The sequence below is a fragment of the Calidris pugnax genome, unplaced genomic scaffold (assembly GCF_001431845.1).
Source record: "Calidris pugnax isolate Ruff unplaced genomic scaffold, ASM143184v1 scaffold18, whole genome shotgun sequence".
Lineage (NCBI taxonomy): Eukaryota > Metazoa > Chordata > Aves > Charadriiformes > Scolopacidae > Calidris > Calidris pugnax.
Window position 1 is genome coordinate 14,143,911 of NW_015090812.1, and position 12,506 is coordinate 14,156,416.

The following is a 12,506-nucleotide window of genomic DNA, read 5'->3' on the forward strand; positions in this document are numbered from 1 at the left end:
ATGCTATTTGTATTTGCGGGCTTAGCTTGGTAGCCCGTCTAAAATGACTGTCAGTAGACAGATTGTGCAATGAAGATGAAACACAGTATTGCGGGTAAGAAACTAATTTTTATTTCACAGTCCCCGTCTTCTCTGGGTATATGGGCCCAGTGCTTTGTGGGATCCAGAGACACTCGTAAACATAACGCTGTTGAGCACAAACAATTTGATTAGATCAGTTAAACCAATGTGGTAAAGGCAAAGTGAAACAGAGCAGCTTCATGGCCCCTGCCACGTATACCATAAGCACAGTATCTTCCTTCCCTAAGCAAGGGAAACTTCAAGGGCTAACAGCTTTTGAAGTAAGTCTAGCGTAATTTAGATGCAGCGCTGTATGAAGCATGACAGTAAGATCAACTGAGTGAAAAACTAGAAGAGTTAAACTCTGGACTCTAAATTTATGAATGCACCGCACAAATTAATAAATATTTGTACAAAGTATTCAGGAGAACAAAAATGTGTTTCTTCTAAGAGGATGTAGGTGTAGCTATTACAGCGTACCAAAGAGATTTAAAAAAATAAATAAATATCCTGTTGGTGCTGTGTTCTTGCTGTGTTTGAAGTAACAATTAGAGTCTGGCGTCAAGCTTGAATGATAACCATTACTTCCTTCACACAGATTTTCTAAGCTTGAGAGACCAGTTTTCAAAAGCTCTCTAGCAAAGCTATTGTGCTACCAGTATTACTCCATCAGAAGAAACTGTTAAAGGATGATCAGAAATACTGAGGGTGAGTCCTGATTTTCCAGTATCTTCTCAGGATTTGGCTTCAAAAATGAAAGTCAGCTTTTCTTGACAGTAATCTCATAATTGTAACTGAAAATGATGCAATTGGCAAATTCTCAAGTCTTGCAAATTGGACCTAATAGATTCAAAGGCATAAGCCTTTAATATATTTCACACGTAGACACTTTTTTGATTATATTCTCAATTAGAACTCATGTTTTTTGTTCTTCAAGAAAAAACCCACATGCTATTTCTTTCATTGCTGATACAGGTTTGTATCTGTTACTGCTTTGATTTTTCTGTTTTAAATACTCCCAGAAGGAGGTTGTCATTGCAGATGCCCCAGACTCTACCAAATGATTGGCTTTCCATGCAGCTCAGCCATTTCCCCCCATTGCAGGTTACAGTAACTCCCACTTGTGTTTTTTTTTCTTCTTTAGGCTCATTAAAAAAAAAACCAAACGCTCTGTCCCAGAACTTAATTCTGCCATGGGCGTTGTATGTATTTAGCTCCCTGAAGTGTTATGGTTCTCACATTTGGTCTAGGATGTGTAGTAGTGGTACAAGTAAGATGTATGCCTATGGGTGGAGGGATAAAGAGTGTTTACTGTTAACAGACTCAAACCATTCAGTTCCTTCCTTCTGTGGGTTCCTTTCCAGTATACTACTGCAAGTTCTGCTCCTGGACAATTTCTCTGAGTTTAATACATTATTAGTCACAAGATTATCCTTGCTTCAGAATGCCTGCCTCTTCCTAAGGCAGGATAATACCTAGAAATACAGCCAGCAGGTGAGGGTACCAGACTGATATCTTGCTATTTAATTTCTGCTAACAGGCATAATAGAATGAAAGATCCTGAGCCCAAAGGAAAGCAAAACATTGTGTCACCAAAAAGATGGACTGCTTCCTCAGGGACTGCTCTCCATGGAAAGCTGGAGGATTGCCCAGAGAAACAACAGCATGGCCAAGGGATGCGGTGATGTTCGTCCCTGTCAGGGTGGCAGTCTGTTCCCAGGACTACCAAGCAAAATACAGTTGCATAAACAAGTGCGAACAAAATTTTAAATATCAGCCTCAGCCTGGAAAACTATAAATTTATTTGTAAAAAAAATCTAGAATTATGTGCTGAAAGTCCTCAGGAGAGATCTGCAAAGAGACTACAATCCTCTGAGCACTATATTCTAGTTAAGTTTTAAAAAAATACAACAGAACTTCATATTGATAAATAACTTGCGTGCACGATCTAGAGCAGTTTTGTTGGGATCTCCAGCAACACCATCACACCATCTCTCAACGATTCTGTGGTTGGCACCGTATCAACAATATCAGCCCTGCAGGTTGTGTAACAAGACAATGATGCAACCCGTAGGGATGAAGGTGGAGGTGCTGGTAGGATGACAAAGTCCCACCACCCACATACGGTAAGAAATAATTGAGATTAGGTGAGGCTGCAGTCAAACATGAAACATTAAAAATACTATTTATTAATAATCACAGAAACAATTAAATGGAATGTATATAAACTATTTAATTAACAGATTACAAAGCCTAAAGTGAACTGTGTGATCTTCTAGTCTGACTTCCTGTATAATGGAGAGCAGATTTCCCTGAAATAGTTCCTGTCTGAACTAGATTTTATCATTTTAAGGGGGAAACATCATATCTTGATATAAATATCAACAGAAAAGTTACCATAATTCTTGGTAACCCTCTCAATGGTTAATTATGGGTAACTATAAATTAAGATTGCAGGTCTTGAATCTTTGTCTGCTAGAGCGAAGCCATGTATTTTAAAATGGGTATTTACTACATAGAAAGGTATGTAAAGGGCCCCCATTAACTTTCTCTTTGATAAGTTAAATAGTGGAACTCCTTGAGCCCCTTATTAGGAGAGTAGCCTAATCCTTTAATCATGTCTCATGTCTGTTCTATGAGATCCCTCTAATTTTTCATCACCCTTTTTGAATTTAGGACACAAACCCCATGTACAGCATTCCAATTTGCCTTGCATCAGTGCCATATACAGAGGAAGTATAAACCTCTCTATTCTTTCTTAGTATTTACTTTCTTGGGCAATCAAGAACTATATTCCCTATTCTAGTCACCATGGCAGAGAAGTAGCGATGGTGGTCTATCAGTTTCCAACTCCTTTTCAGCAACTCTGCTTCCCAGGAGAGGACTCCCTGTGTGGTTTGCCGGGCTGTTGTTTTTCTTTCTAGAATATATGTTCTGCTTATTTATCCCTATAAGGCAAAAATGCTTTCACACTAATTTTGTAGAAGAATGAGGTGCAATGGGACTCATCAGTGGTTATCTATGAAGCATTTGTGAGGATCGAAACTCAGGACAGGACAGGGTTCCTGAATCCCTTACTGGCACTAGTACTGCACATTTACATTTGAAATTGAATTACAGGGGCCGTGACCAGCTGCACTGTCAGCTGAGGGATACAATCCTGGTATCAGACTAAATGCTGTCATTTCTTTTCAGATGCATTTAAAACTCTCCTGGTGAAATAAAAGGCTAGAGCTTGAACCAGCCTAACCCTCTCCTGCCACAGGTAACCATGTTGTACCTTCTCTTTCTTAAATAATCCCACACAAATTTAGGAAATAAAGTATTTTCCCAAACTGGAGGAAAATGTGATCAAATTGGAAATATAGACAAAGGAAAATATTATCTTAGCTAATTCTTTCTTGCCATCTTGTACAGTAACTTTTACTGAAATGGTGCTTTTGATTCTGTTCTGTCTTTTACTGTAAGGAACAGAGATAGTCTTTGGCATCAGTCTGTGTAGGGTAGAACACCAAATTTGCTGGGCCATACAGACCAAGCAAAAGAGCAACTGTAATAAAAGGTCTAACTTAAGACCAGATTTCATGATGAATTTAATTTCTGTGCTCAGTCAACCCCTGTGCACCAGACAGGATTGGCTCTGACAAGCTTCTACTGTAAAACGCTGTAGAAGAGGCTGAAATCTAGGCCAGAGCTAGGGATAGTTCTTGGGAAGCTCTCTGGATTTCCTGGAGGGCAAGGTGTGGCTCTGTATGTGGGAGGTAAATGCCAGTGATTTTCTGTTACTAGTAATTAGGTGCAGCTTGAGTTTCATTAATAAGAGCTACATATGCATACTGGAAAAAAAAAAAAGAGGTTATCTGACACTGGGATTACTATGTGTTGCCAGTTAAATGTCTTACAATGTTCATTACCTTTGTTATTTTGTGATTAGCACTTATAAATGTCCGAAACCGTGTTCACATTTTGTCAACACATAAGAAAAAAAGTTCTGCCACAGAGAGTTTATAATATAAAATAGAAGAGAAATCTCCTTGGTGAATTTCCAAATTATCCCACCAATCGGTCTAGTATTTCAGAACTACTTCTTGCATTAGAATTTGTTTTTATTAACTTTAGTCCTTTTGCTTTTGATATTGTTAATGTTCGCTACCCAATATAGAAATATGGTTTCCAAAAAGTTATCCTGAGTTGAACACCCAGCATAGAAATATCAGTCTTAAAAGATTTGATAAACCAGTAAAGAAAGAAAATAGTATCTTATCAGGGGGAAGGGGATAGGTAGCCTAAAATAAGAGAGATACTGCAATTCTATTGACTATTCATCAAAAATAATCAATACAAACAGGAAAAAAAAAAAACCAAACTGTAATATGTCTGCTAACTTAAATTATTTTAAAAAATGCATTTATTTAAAAAAATGCATTCATTGCAATCTCCAACCATATACTATATGAATATTATGGCAGATATTCTAAAATTCTTATAAAACATTTTAAAGAGTCTTTTTTTCTCCATTTTGATGTTTTATATCACCACAGGTTTTCAGACCAGAAGAAAGCACCGTGATTCTCCAGCCTGACCTTTTGCACAGTACAGGTGACAATTAGCTCAAGTGATGTCTATGTAATTTCTGTTGGAGCTAGAACACTTCCTTTGGAAATAATCCACCTGCTTGATTTAAAGATTTCAGGTGACGAGGAATACTTTACAGGCCTATCTATTTACATGTTTTCCAAGGCTTAGTTAGCCTAAGGGATTTTTTGTTTTGTTTTGGTTGTTGTTTTTTTTTTAAATCAAAAAATGTCTTTTAGCTCAGCTTTCAAACACTAAATCTTTTAAAAGATTTGTTTGCTAAACTGAAGTTTTCTAATGCAATTATTCTCTTTACTTATGTAATTCCGGGTGACTTATCTCTTATATGATTCATTGAGGGCTAAAAAGTTTAAACTTTTCAAGCCTCTTCTAGACCCCAGATCAACCCATATAGTTCTGCTTAACCGGTTTCTCAATTTTTGTCTCGGTATCAGGCCAAGACATAGTGCTTCACCAACAAAATCCCTCTTGGTACTGTGTGCTCTCACATTTATCCTCAAGGATAGAATTTCTGTGTGCTCTTAATTGCTTTTCTGTATCACTGTTTTTCATAATGCAGTCCACTATCAGATAACTGATCTACATTTTTCTTTCCTAGAAATATTAGCCTGCACTTAACTATATTAAAATGCACATTGTTCAAGTTAGCTCATCTTACCAAAGATTCTGGTAACACTGTGGAATAAATCGTTATCATGAATCACTTCACAACTTCTGTTTCTTTCGCAAATATTATTTTAAAAATTTGAAAATGAATAGGTATTACTGGTCATTTATAACTACTTCTGACTTATCAATAATGCCAAGTAGAAAAGAGTCCTAACTATTTTTCCCAATTTAAAATGTAAAGCATCTACTAAGGGCAAAAGAGTAAAATAGCCACACACTGAAAAGTATTAAAATAGAAGAATATTTAAGCATCATGCTTTGCTTAATTTTTGATAACGTGTGTTGATACCATGGAGTTAAGAGTGATCTGCAAGGGGAACAAAAGATTCGCTTGAGGTATTTCACGGTGTAACACTATAGTTACCTTATTGCTATATTAACACCTGTAAGTTACATTGCAATAATTTTGGAAAAGAAGAAAATTCTTAGATATCTGTGGGCAACCTGCAAGCAGAAAAAGAAATAAAATTATTTTCTATACTAAGTGCTATTTATTACATAGAAATTATTCCACTACAGTACAAATATGCTTTAATATAAAAAAACAGGAAGTTGATAAATGAAATGAAAACACAAGGTAGCATCTTCTGAAAAATATCTGGCTAGAAATGAGTCATATTCTAATGCTAGATAAACTCTTTCTTCCTCAGTACGTGAAGGAATGTTTTATTAAGGTAGCCCAAGCTACGTGTAATTGCCACTAGCAGAAAGATACTAGCATTACTTCCTACAGAGAGGACCACACCCCCCAAGAAACACCAGTTTTTCTACATACCCACAAAGTTGATGAAAGGTTGCCATTGGCTACCTTCCCTTTTACCGGATAATTCTTTAGAAAAGGGTAGTGATCTCCAGAAGCAGCAAAATCCCAGTCTGGAAACAGTAGATGCTTCTTCAGTACTGTGCGATGGGTAGCTATTGGATAAAACTTCTCAAAAAGTGTAAATGTCTCAAATTACAATTTTCTTGTTTATAGAATTTATATTTGGGGATGTATTCCAGTTTTCAGCACTAGGCACTTGAAGCTCCAGCAAACTCATTTATCTTTTCTTTTTTTTTTTTTCCAGCTTACATACAATGAATGCATTATCTAGTAATTTTAATCTACTACCTAACCAGAAGTGCTGACAGACTTGTAGGAAATCAAACACCCAGTACTCATCAGGGTGATCTGCCCAGATTAGGATAATGGCCAGCTATGCCATTGTGATAGGTCCTGTGGGAAGGAATTATTGTAATGTCGGTTATAACTACATGGTTAAGATCATGTTGACATCCATATATAAAGCAGCTGTAAAGTCATTATTTTAAACTCCAATGAGCTTTAAAACTGGACACTCACATGCAGCAGGCTATGGAATTTCCACAATTTTTAAAGAATAGATTTGCAAGAATACCACATAAAATACCTTATTTTTAAAATGCTTCATTTTTCCTTAGATCATTTAAGTTTCGGTCTCTCAGGCCTCCAAATGCTTGATGACTTCTTCTTTAACACATACATTGATGTACAGATTACGAGATGTTAGACACAGACCATTTAAATGCATCAGTAATCACTGCTCTTCACATGGTACAGCAAGAGGGTTACACTAAGCTGCAACATCAAGAAGGGCAGGATGAAAGAGCCAGGGAACTACAGGTCTGTCAGCCTCACCTCCGTCCCCAGGACGACTATGGAGCAAATACTCATGGAAGACATTTCCAAGCACCTGAGGGACACAAAGATGACTAAGAACAGCTGGTGTAATGTGACTTTTCCAAGGCAAACCTTCGATGGGACAGCTGGCTCAGCAGAGGAGGAAGAGCGGTGCGTGCCATTTATCTTGACTTTGGGGAGGCCTTCAACATGGTCTCTCACACTACCCTTAAACTGGTGAAATACAGAGTGGAAAAATGTACCACAAGGTTGGTGGGTAATTGGCTGGGATACAGAGTACAATGGGTGTTGATCAGCAGTGCAAAGTCCACCAAAATGTGACTGGTTACTCGTGGTGTTCCTCAGGGACCCATATGTGGGCCAAAGCTCTTAATGTCCTTATTAGTGACCTAGATGAGGTAAGAGAGTGCACTCCCAGCACGTTCTGGTGTGATACCTGTTGGGGGTGGGAGTGTCAATCCTCTGGAAGAGCAAGCTGTTATTCAGAGGGACCTTTGCTTTTTTTTACCATTGTTGGCTTTTTTAAACCTTAGGACTTTTTACACAAAAGCCATAAAAAGCACAAAGATCATAAAGAAACTCTCAAAAGCCAGGGTACTACAGAATGAAAACTGACTAAGAAAAGTTCATTTGGTCTCCTCATTCACCTGTCGTATAACAAACTTTAACTTCATTTTAGGGACAGACACTGAGTCTGCATTCCTTATTGAACTTAATATATCTGGAATCTGACATCTAGAATGATCCTGAGCATGGTGAAGGTAATTGTGAACTTTATTGAACACATTTGTAGTTTGAACATACGGTGCTAATTATTTTCAAAATATCCAGCTTTGGGCATCTTACATTGGGCATTCTAAATTCATAGATACATTTGATAAATTTTGTTATGTCAAACTTGTTTAATTTTCCCATCTGCATAATGGACATAATGCCTTCTTTCCAATAAGCACCTAAATGTTTGTACACAGCTCAGTTACTGTAAAGAAGAGTAACCCAAGAAAGCATATGAAAAAATTTAATTTTTGTGTTGAGTTATGGGATGAGGACAGGCAGTGGGAGCACATATTAAGATCTAGTGTTCATCCTGAAATGTTAAATAATACCCCACTTTATTGAGCACGAACCCAATTTTATCCATTAGAGAGCTTGCCCTAGGTGATTGAAAATATTGAAATTGAAGACTGTAAACAAGATCCACTAAGGAATGCAGGCCTGAAAGTCTCAAACAGATGATCTTGAAAGCCACCCACGCAGCTCCCGCATAGGCACCTTTTAATTTTACTTTGCTCCCCTACATAATGGTCCCCTGGAGGAACAGCTCTGGGTATTCCTGGTCTGGAAAGAGCTAAACAGTTCAGCATGTATTTCATGCTTATGCCTAGCTGGATGAACAAGAGGCTTTTCTACAGCAGAGATCGCAGATGGCTTGGTACAATAACACTCAATAAGCATCACAGGCCTAAGCTCTCAGCAAAATACAAAGCAGGCTTTCTCTCAGAAAGTGATGGTATAGATGGCCATCTTTCATATGACAGCGTGTTGTGTTGGGCCCATGTTCAATTCCTTCCTCAGTTAGAGAGATGTGGGCTGAAATGCAGATTCCCCTGCCACGTGGAGCATGGCCTACCACTCTCTGAATAGTCCACCCTGGTGAGACCATGCTACCCTTTCTTCACTGTGCAAAAAAGCACCAGGCCGTAAAAGGATCCAGCCCAGTGATGAGGGCACACACCTAGAGACCAAACCTGGTTTACAATCCATTCTCTGTAACTTGTTTCTGCTTTTCTGTGTAACTTGAAAAAATAAACTACAGGGAGAATGTTGAGACCTGGCCCAGAATCCAGTATTCCTTCCTTTCAGGAAGAATGCCCCAGCCACCAGCTATTTGGTCCAGCATTTTCTGTATCTCACTCTGCACATAGCAATTGCTTCAGTTGGAAGAGTGGAGAAAGTTCTCACCTCTGAAAAACCTGCAGGCTTGTGGTTTGATTGTTCCATTGAAAGGAAAGATGTTACTTTCAATCTCTAGAGGCTGGAAAGTCCTGTCTTCTGTATCAAACATGAATACCTTAACTTTTGAACTACCAGTTAAGGAAAGCTACTATCATTAACTTTGCTGCACAGTCAGTGCTGTTAGACATGAGAATGCCTACGAGAGAGGAGCTGCAAGCAAAAGTGTGAAGAACACCTATGTTGAGGGGCCTGCTAAGGTTCAGACGTGATCAAAGCTGTACAAACTGCTCTGCAGCCTCAAGGCTGAGCTGCTTACAAGCATAACAAAAACCAGAGCTTTGGGGTATCCACACAGCACCACAAAGGGATGGGAGATCTAGCTTTGAATGCAAGAATAAGAAGAGTACACTTGTCTTAGTTCAGCAATCTGCTCCTGCCAGTTAGCCCTCCTGGGCAGCTGAACAAAGGATGCCTTGCTGCAAGAGCAGCAACCAGACTCCAAGGCCCCAACTCGTATTTCTGCTCTATGTTGCCTTCTGCTGTTTAAACGTAGGAGCCTCTCTGACTTCGCTTGACTACCAGTACATAGCGCCAGCTTCTACAGTTTAGATATATTCTCCACCACCAACAGGAAGTTCAGGGGCTTAGGGACCCTGCAGAATGTTTTGAGTGCCATAAATGTGGACCTCAGGAAAGCCAGTCCTTGAGGTAACCTTGAGCCACCTCACTTCTTACTCATGTTTTGTTGTGATCTCCTGTTCCTGGTATTTCCCCTCTCCTCACCAGCTTTAGATCCATGATAATACTGTTTTCAACTGCGTAACTTTGGGAATTTTGTCCTAGAGGAAAATCAGTCACTTCTTCCTTGTCCTCTACTCTACTAACACACCAAGAATCCTTAGAAATGAGACACTACTTTACAGAAACTGTGCTCATCTAGTGAACTTCAAATTACTATTAACAATTGGTGGTTCTTTGTTTTAACAACAACCACAAAGAATCAATTTTAAAAACGTATACAACAACTTTTTGTTTTCTTTTTCTCTCTTCCAACATAGACAACGGTTTGTTTGGTTTGGAGCACTGCATTTTCTAGAACACTATTTCCAGTACAATGAATCTTGAAGATAAGTAGTGCATCCTGTCTACCTTCATGTCATGACGGTTTGCGCTGGGCTGGCCACTAAACCTTAAACCAGGACACTTCAGGTAATGAAATTAAGAAAAACAAAACAGGAAAATAGCAAAATGTTGGTTATTACATTTAAAAACAAAAAACCCACTCAGTTCTCTAATTCTTGAATCCAGAGGCACCGTACCCGCTTCTCTCATCTCCTACCATAAATATTTTCTAACTTAATTTCTTTTCCCCAGCTGAATTTTTGTCCTTTCAACTTAATCCCAAGATATTTTTCAATTGTTTAAAATGACAGAAGAGCAAAAAATTTCAGCCCTCTATCAATACAACTCAGAATGACACTTCCACTACTGCAGCTGGGTCAGTGGTAACTTACAGGAAGGTTTCCTCCAAAATTCCTTAGTGCTGACATGGAATAAATGTTTTCACTCATCACTCTCCACTGGAGAACTTACTTGTTGGCTTACATAAATCAAAGCTACTGGTGCTTTCTGTTTGTTTGTTTGTGAGGTTTTTTGTTGTTGCTGTTGTTGTTTGTGTTTTGTTAGGTCTTTTTAACCTGTTTTTTAACCAGTTTTTTCCAAAAGATGGTTTCCTGGCAAGGCTACATGAGTTGTAAAAAAAGAGTATTCTGGTTAAGATGTTATTTGCACAGAACAGAGTTCATAACTAAAATAAGCAAGACCCTGGAACCTTCTCTGTGAAGAAATTAAACTAATGCTATGCATGTATTTATTAGTTGGGCCTTCTATTGAAGTTATAATTGTATTTTGTTAGTGATCTTATTTTCACCAAGTCCACAATGTGTTACTGGTGTCCTTTTATTGCCCCTCCCCTGCCCTAGGAAGTTCTTGCATTATTGTGTATCATTATTTTGTTCCTGCGAACCCTTGGAAGAAAAGCCTCTGAATAATATTGGGAGGTTGTCTTCCCTCTTGCTGGGAGGGAGAAAAATAATGTGAGTTTTTTTCCACATGTAAGCATTCAGTAAGCTTCACACCATTACGCTGCACATCAGTTTGCAATGATCCCGACTGAAACTACAAATAACTTAGGACTCCCTGTTAGCTCTGCTACCAGCAGTGATGAAAATCTCTAATGACTTTTAGAGATACCCTTGCAATTGCTGATATTTGAATCACATAGTAAGAGAAAGTTACTGAAAGTCCTCAGTTAACATGGTCTCCACTAAATCCCCCAAACCTTAATTACCATGGAAACTACTTGTCCTAAAGGCACTAAGGATAGCTGAAATATTTTCTCTTGACAAAAATGGGAGCGAGGCCAGAAAAATATGGGATTGTGCATAATGAGGTCTTTGATCTTTCATTTACATCTGTGTTAAGCAGAAATAACCTCAGTGAAGCAAGTGAAGTTACAGAATTATTTGTTCATAAGACAGAAGCAGGTTTGAAACGCTGTCTACTTAATGTTGTTCCTAGGTTTTTTCCATTATCTTCATCTGTTTGTTAGCAGATTTCTTTTCCATTTTTCTAGTATGAGAAACTCAGTAACGCAAAATCGTATTTGTATATAAAATTAGTAGACCTGTTCCAAGTTTAGCAACAATCCTTGGCACAACTGGAACTAATCAGTCCCACAGAGGGTCAGAATTTTGCAGTCTGAGATTAAAATTTCGCCCAGGCCCCTCAAAACCCTCAAGTATTCAGTATCTATGAAAGAGTATATTCTTCACTGTGCAGCAACACTTGCACACCTCTAAGCTAGAAAATCAATGCAGGACCAGAAACCCTAATTCCTAGCTTTACATGAATGAAACCTCTTTAATTATTGTAGGGGTTCTTGTTTAACAAAAAAGTTTCAAGAGGCTTTAATGGAATTAAACCGATTTTCAGGAACATTACCATCAAAGAAAACAATGGTTCCTTTTAAGCAGTTGCTCCCCAACGTGAGGAAATGTCTGAATGTGAAAGGTGTGCACGTGCAAAAACCCTACTGCATCAGGACGCTGCTATCGTTTATGTAAATCCATTGGTGTGTCATGTTTGTTCCAAGGTTCCCATTTTGATATTCTTAAGCCTGATTATAGGTTACGCCGCAGTAGCAATTTGTATTAAATCCTCCCATCTTATCTCAAGGTCTGCTGCCTGCTGAGCAATTAGCTTGGCCATTTCGCGGCTACCTGCAGGGAGGCGGCAGGCTACACCGACAGCACTGCCCGCTCTCCGGCAGGCCCGAGGGAGGCAGCCCACGCCCTCCGACGCCTCTCAGCCCCGTGGCGAGAGCTGCCGGAGGAGGACTAGGCCAGCGGCCGCCAGCGCTCAGCCATGCCTCCTTGGCGCACCGAAGGCACCCGCGCTTGGCTTGAAAGACCGCGGTTTCCCCCTCGGCCCTCACGGCGGCCGCCCTGAGGCGCGGCCCCGCCGGCGCCCCCTCAGCGGGCGGCAGTTGGGGCAGCGCGCGGCC

The 12,506-nt window shown here is 39.3% G+C and overlaps 1 long non-coding RNA gene across 1 annotated transcript; it reads left to right on the plus strand.

The window, feature by feature from the left end:
* Positions 1-1,985: 1,985 nt before the first annotated feature.
* On the plus strand, positions 1,986-10,817 carry LOC106886304. The gene is made up of 6 exons (XR_001411624.1): positions 1,986-2,186; positions 3,256-3,325; positions 4,602-4,659; positions 6,393-7,135; positions 7,665-7,746; positions 10,000-10,817. It is a non-coding gene; the product is annotated as an uncharacterized LOC106886304 (long non-coding RNA).
* The last annotated feature ends 1,689 nt before the right edge of the window (positions 10,818-12,506 follow it).